The sequence below is a fragment of the Salvelinus namaycush genome, chromosome 1 (genome assembly GCF_016432855.1).
Source record: "Salvelinus namaycush isolate Seneca chromosome 1, SaNama_1.0, whole genome shotgun sequence".
NCBI lineage: Eukaryota > Metazoa > Chordata > Actinopteri > Salmoniformes > Salmonidae > Salvelinus > Salvelinus namaycush.
This window is the reverse complement of record NC_052307.1, coordinates 34,089,898-34,096,456: the sequence shown is the minus strand read 5'-3', so window position 1 is coordinate 34,096,456 and position 6,559 is coordinate 34,089,898.

Here is a 6,559-nt window from a genome sequence, read left to right as displayed (position 1 = left end):
TGTGTACATCGGTGATTGGTTTCTCAGTGTTGTTTGCCGTATTTTAAGATCAGTGGTTGGCCGAATTCACATGCTGTTCCACTATTGGTCTGTCTCGTTTAGTGACAGTTACCTTTGTTTTCCTGATGAGATAATATGGACCGCAGAAGTAATTAAGCATTTTTAACCATAAACATTTGTGATAAAGTATTGATATATTGATAAAAACATAATTGAATTATAGAAATCATGACAGTGGAGAGCCGACCTTAATTCAATTTGCATTTAGGTTTCTTTACTTGAGAACACCTTTTAACACTTGGAAATCTCCAAATATGCTTGAAAACTAGATTGGTAGATTGATTCATAGCAGGTTATGCAATTGGCATACTAGCTATGAGGGGAAAATCCAGCGTTGAATTGCATATGTTGCGGCAATACTACACAAAATATATTTTGTGCATGCTTGACAGGACCATAGTTGATGATCCTCTGGGAAGATTAAGTTGAGATATTCCATCAGTCGGACCAAAATGCCCATAATCAAATCTATTTAATTGGAACGCAATTGTTATTGTATGCGAGAAAGATTAAGATAGACCAACAAGAACTTTGGCCATGCAAGGTAGATCACATGGGAGGCATTCACTAGGAACCAAACGGAATGAAACCATTATTATAGCAGTGAACGAAAAAAAAAAACATTTTGAACCTTCAAAAATATTATTCTCAGACCTTCCAGCACTGAAAACTATCCCACTTAGAACACACATCTCAATCTAACATTTATATATTTCTTAATTCCATTACTTTTAGATTTGTGTGTATTGTTTTTAGATACTACTGTACTGTTGGAGCTAGGAACACAAGCATTTCGCTACACCCACAATAACGTCTGCTAAATATTTGTATGTGACCAATAACATTCCATTTTGGTTTGATTAGAGCACTACATTTCAACAATTTGTTTGCTTACATGAATCAAAAAACGAGAAGGGGCCATGATCTGAATTTAAGTTCTTAATCTGAATCAAAAACACCTTAAAATGTATGCTGAAAAGCATATTAACCCAGGCATGTTGTTAACAAGGCTCATTCTTAAAATAAATAAACAAAACTGATATTACAGAAACATTTACTTATTCAGTCGCATGAGTATTTGCAGAACTTATATGCAGTGTGTGCATGGAGTCACACACGCACACAGTGTCACAGAGAGAGACCACAAGGCTAGTGTAACATCAATGAGTCTGTTGTTTATCCTACTTCAAGCAATGAAGTCCAGAGGTCTGTTGAATCCACCTTTTCTGTTCATGTACTGCCTGAAAAGAGAGGGGGAAACGTTACATCACTGCTACCCTTGCAGCACTTGTACATTACATCATCATCCACCAATAGGAGAGACGATCTGTCTGTATAGAAACACCTGCAGAAGTGATTGGCTCCAGTGAGAATGAGCACTGTTCAGACTGCTCAATATCAGCCAGGACCTTGTGTCTTGCAGTTGCAACTGTTGATTTATAAACAAACCATGCTATTTGGCGCATACATCAACAAGATATGCTACCTAATTACAGGCCAGAATGTGATGGAAAATAAAGAATAGCCAAACATGAAGGACTAGATACTGAATATGCAGTCCCACTCATATGCAATATTATGAATACTAGATGCAGTCTATATTACAGCATTTACACGACTACATGTGGGCAGTTTTGAATGATATTTGTGAAATGATAAACCACATAACACCTCTTGTAGTTTCTAAAGACAATGAATCAGCATACCTGTATTTCCTCTTCTGAGACAGATTGATAGCATGTGCATTGACTACGCCATCGGTCTTCCTTCCCTGTTGGCAAAGACAGCCACATTAACACATCACACTTGAAGTAGGTCAAGGTATCATCCAAAAACAAGAGATTGTTCACTATTCATTCAATGGTGGCAATCAAGACTTAAATTGTTTCAAATGAAAACATGTTCTCCCAATAAAAACTGCTACACACAAATGGAGACCTACCCTTTTGATAAGAATCACAGCCCTAACAGATTCCCTTAGTCTTATAAACTGTGAAGTGTCACACGTTCTTTATAATCACTATTATTACCATATGGTTCTTAGATCTGTGATTGTTGTTAGTGAAGAGCACTGTACAATCAGTTTGGTTTATGAGCCTGTGCAAACTGTGCCACCCTGTGGCGAGTTGGACAATTTGGGCACTTACCTGCCTACAGCAGTGGTTGTTAAACTTCTCCTCTGGGACCGTCACACATTTAATAATTGTGTGGTAGGGTGTAATGATGACGCTGATCGTGTTGCAAAACGTTTCGTCTGTTGCGAAAACCGTTAACTCCAAATGGAAAACGTGCAAACAAGTGTTTCTATTGGAAAAATTCAGTTCGGTCCCTCCCCGTTTTGTTTGCTCCGTTTGCTTCTTAAAACGGTAAAAGGTTACCGTAATGAATACACCCCTGAACAAGCATACTTGATTCACTAATCAAGGGTTTGGTGTTAGTTGATAACTCAAATACGTGGAACGGCTAGGGGTCACCTAGGAGAGGTTTGAGAACCAGAGGCCTACGGTATAATACAAATAATATAATATCTATAGATATCTTTGACAAGCCTAACCAGGAACCTCTAGGTTTGAGACAAGTCGACAGAATCCTTACTTTTGTGGTGTCAAAGTTGCCGAAGCCCATAATCTTCATCATCTCAATCTCCTCTCAATCTCCTCTTTGGTCTTGCCCTGCACATCTTCCTCTGTAAACAATACACACATTTGACACTAAGCAGGTTTCCATCCAACCTTTTTATGCGAGTAAAGTACGTTGGATAAAAAAATGTACTGATGGAAACAGCAAATTTGCCCATAAACATTACAAATTGACAAACCATGCCAGACAAGGTTGGATCTTTATGTGTGTGTAAAATTAATTCTGCAAGAAATGGCAGTGGAAATGCTTTTATGTGCAAATATTGAAATAAGCATCCTTTCTAGAAGTCCCACGATGATAGTCTATGTTATGTGATCCTCCCACTATGAACTTTCAAGGGTAGTGAAAGCATAGTGGTGAGCTTGATGCTTCGTTCCAATAAAACATCGAGGGTTTTATTTTGGTGACATGGATGCTTGCCTGCTGTTTGACAAATAAAAAAAATATTTTGTCCATAATAATCTCATCGTGTAGTAGGCTATACCCATACTGTATCTGTAAATTGTTGGCTAGAGTGCACGTGCAAATATTATATTTAGTTACAATTTTAGCACTACTGATTATTTTGTAACGGAAACCCTGAGAATGGTTTACCAAGAAAAAACATGACTAATTCGAGGTAAAAGGGAGTTGGAGCACTCAACAAAAAAAGAGCAGTGATTTATTTTTGCTCACTTTCATCTACTGTACAGGATGCGAACTGGTGACCCATTTATCTTTTTTAAATTTGATTCGGTACATGGGAATTTAACCGCAAAAGTTATCACGCACAAGTACATATGTTTTAATATTCACATTGAAATATGTCGCCAATTGATTGGAAACCTAGCTAGTGACACGCAACAATAGTATTTATCCATATCCTCACATAAGGGGTGCGTCCCAAATGGCAGACTTTTCACCATTTGAAACACATCCAAATTCATAACAGATAAACCACCCGAGATCTGATGCTCCTTAATCCGCTTATCCTTGGAATCCTTTTGATCATCATCACGCCTGTCCTTCTGCCTGGAGGGGGAGCCAGAGGAGGAGCGTAGCCTGCGAAGAGACCTACAGAAAAGAGACAGCGATAGCTAGAGGACGGGTTATCTAGGCAGAGATCCTATTCTATATCATCTTCTTGATGTGTGCAGTAATCATTTCCCCTAATGGACTGGTTTAAGAAATATTATGGAAACACCCTCCAGCCCATTCTAACACCAACGCAATGCTTTTAAATTCTTGAGGATTAGATGAACAAGTGCACATTTTGGAGAGAAGCATAGGGAATCAGAACGCTAGTGATACTTTTGAAGTAAGCACAAGATATCAGTGTCTTTAGCCAGATATACTTCTGTCAATGGGTGTGTAGCCTGTGAGGTTACACCACATACAGTAGTAACCAATGACCCTGTGTGAGTCCACTGTCTCCTTTCAGTTGAGTTGGCTCACTGGTCTTTTCTCTCCTTTCCCTGTCTCGAGAACGGGAGCGTTCCCTTTCCCTGCGCTTTCGTTCGCGGTCCCTAGAACCCGAGCGCAGTCTCTGCAGAATATGCGGAACAAAGAACAAGACAATACTTAGTAGGGCAGGGTACGAAGCATCCATGTTATGAATTGTTCCACGAATCCCCCATAGGGGAATTTTGTTTAGTAACTGGTTTGGGTTTAATATACTTTCGTACTAACTCAACAAAATAATGATGCTGCTAAAGTGTTGGGAGAACTTATCTGTATGTGCAGGGTGTCATGTCTCCAAAATACTAAAGTATATAACTTATTTTGAGCACATTGTTTACTGCCAGACTAGTTCTGGTACATGTGCATACGTCGGAGGGGCATGCAAGTAGTAGCACATATCCGACGCATGTCCGCGGACTAGAGTTAATCTGGTCGTTAAATTCGTATTTGATAAACGACACCCTACGCGTACAGACAAAAGTTATCCAACACTAGCAACATCTACACTTTGCTGAGTAACAACATTATTTTGAAACAACTCAAATTCGTGGGGAAAACTGAAAAAAAATCAATTGAACGTTCCAGAGCATAGAGGAAACTCGTTATTGTCGGGCGATGGACCAGAGAAATACGCACTAGCTAGAATGTACACAAACTAAAGTTAACCCAATTAGCATAGTTTATCTCCAATGTTTAGAGTTAAACATCTCAATGTTAATGGCGAGACCAAGATGGTGTAGTTATTATTATCGCCAATTTGCTAGCTAGAACAAATATGGACTGTTTGTAACTAGAATGCTGAACGTTAGCGAATTGCTATTATTATTGCTTATTCGTTGCTGAAGCAAACCTCGTTTTGGTGGGGATCGGCTTCTACTTCTGCCCATTTTAGTGCCTTCTTGTGAAGGTCTTCAAGCAATAAGCAAAGTCAAAACCTCGACAATTTAACAGATCTCTTCCGTTTGATTTCAGTAACCCCGAGCCCGCAGATGAAAAATACAGAACAGAAAAACGGAAGCCCTCAACACATAAACCTATCTTGACTGCCCCCTAGTGGGTGAAATCAATATGAATGAACGTTGCCTGTGGATTTCGGTAATTCATTTCTATTTCTATTTCTTCTTTGGGATTGGGTTGGCTGATTGCGTCCAACTTTTATGGTGTATACACACTGCCACCTACTGTACTGGTGTGGGAGGCCAGTCACGGCCTAACTAAATTAAATTCTATTCATTAGTCCTGTTCCTCTAAGAAAGTGAAATAGAGCCCTAGACATCACTTCCCTCCCCCACTACACCACCCAAACCCCATCCAGCTTCTCTAAGCCTTTCACACAATCTCTCATTATCTACGTCATACAGTTCACAAAATATCAACACATGCTCCTCCACTAAACACTCATCACACAGGCCTGTTTCTTGTCTCCCTATCATCCACAGTGTGGCATTCAAACCTGTGTGCCCAAACCATAGTCTACTCCACATAACTTCCTCTGTCCTACATCCCACCTCTTCCTTTACTGATCGGTGCACGCAATAAAATTGCCTCCCCTTACTACTAGCATCGCACTCCCTTTGCCAAAGATCTAACCCATTTCCCAGATCAAGGACTGACCGGCGGCCCAGTGGGACCTGAATATCTATCCCCTCTCTCCGCACAGCACTCTTAGCCACCACATCAGCCTTCTCATTACCCTCCACACCCACATGGGCGGGAACCCAGCAAAACCTTACCATCACTCCCGTCCTCTCCAATCCCACTAACCTCACCATCATCTACACAAACAAGTCTCCCCCAATCCGACCTGATCACCACTCTGAGTGGTTTCACCTCCTCCACCCATCCCAAACCTATCTGGGATGTACACCCAACTTACCACTGACTGGATTCTTTGAACCATCTATATCCTTAAAAACAAATAAAAACTACTATCTATAACTCTCCACACACAGTCTGACATCCTCAGCCCATTCTCTCCTGCCGTACATCATGTCCACATCTACACTTGGTTTCGGAAACAGCCGCAGAGGAATGGTCCCCAATGCAATTGCGGGCCCTATCTCTCTCTCACCCAGTCCATATTCTACCACCTTCTGCCTGATTGTCCACCCGTACCTCCTCTGCTTACCCACTCCTCACTCCCAGCATTCCCCAGTTGCCGTGACCGCAGGATGTCCTTCTGAACCCCCTTTCAACCTCCCCCAGTATGCTAATGCCAGTTTGTCCCGCCTTTTCCTCAGTGGGAGTTCCCCACTATCCACCTGCAATGCCTCAACAGGTGTCGTCCTGAAGGCACCCACACACAATCTCAGGGCCCTTGACTGTATCCTATCCAGGCGCTGTAGTACCGTTTTAGCTGCCAATCCATATACAAAGCACCCATAATCCAAAGATGACCTGATCAATGCCTGGTACATAC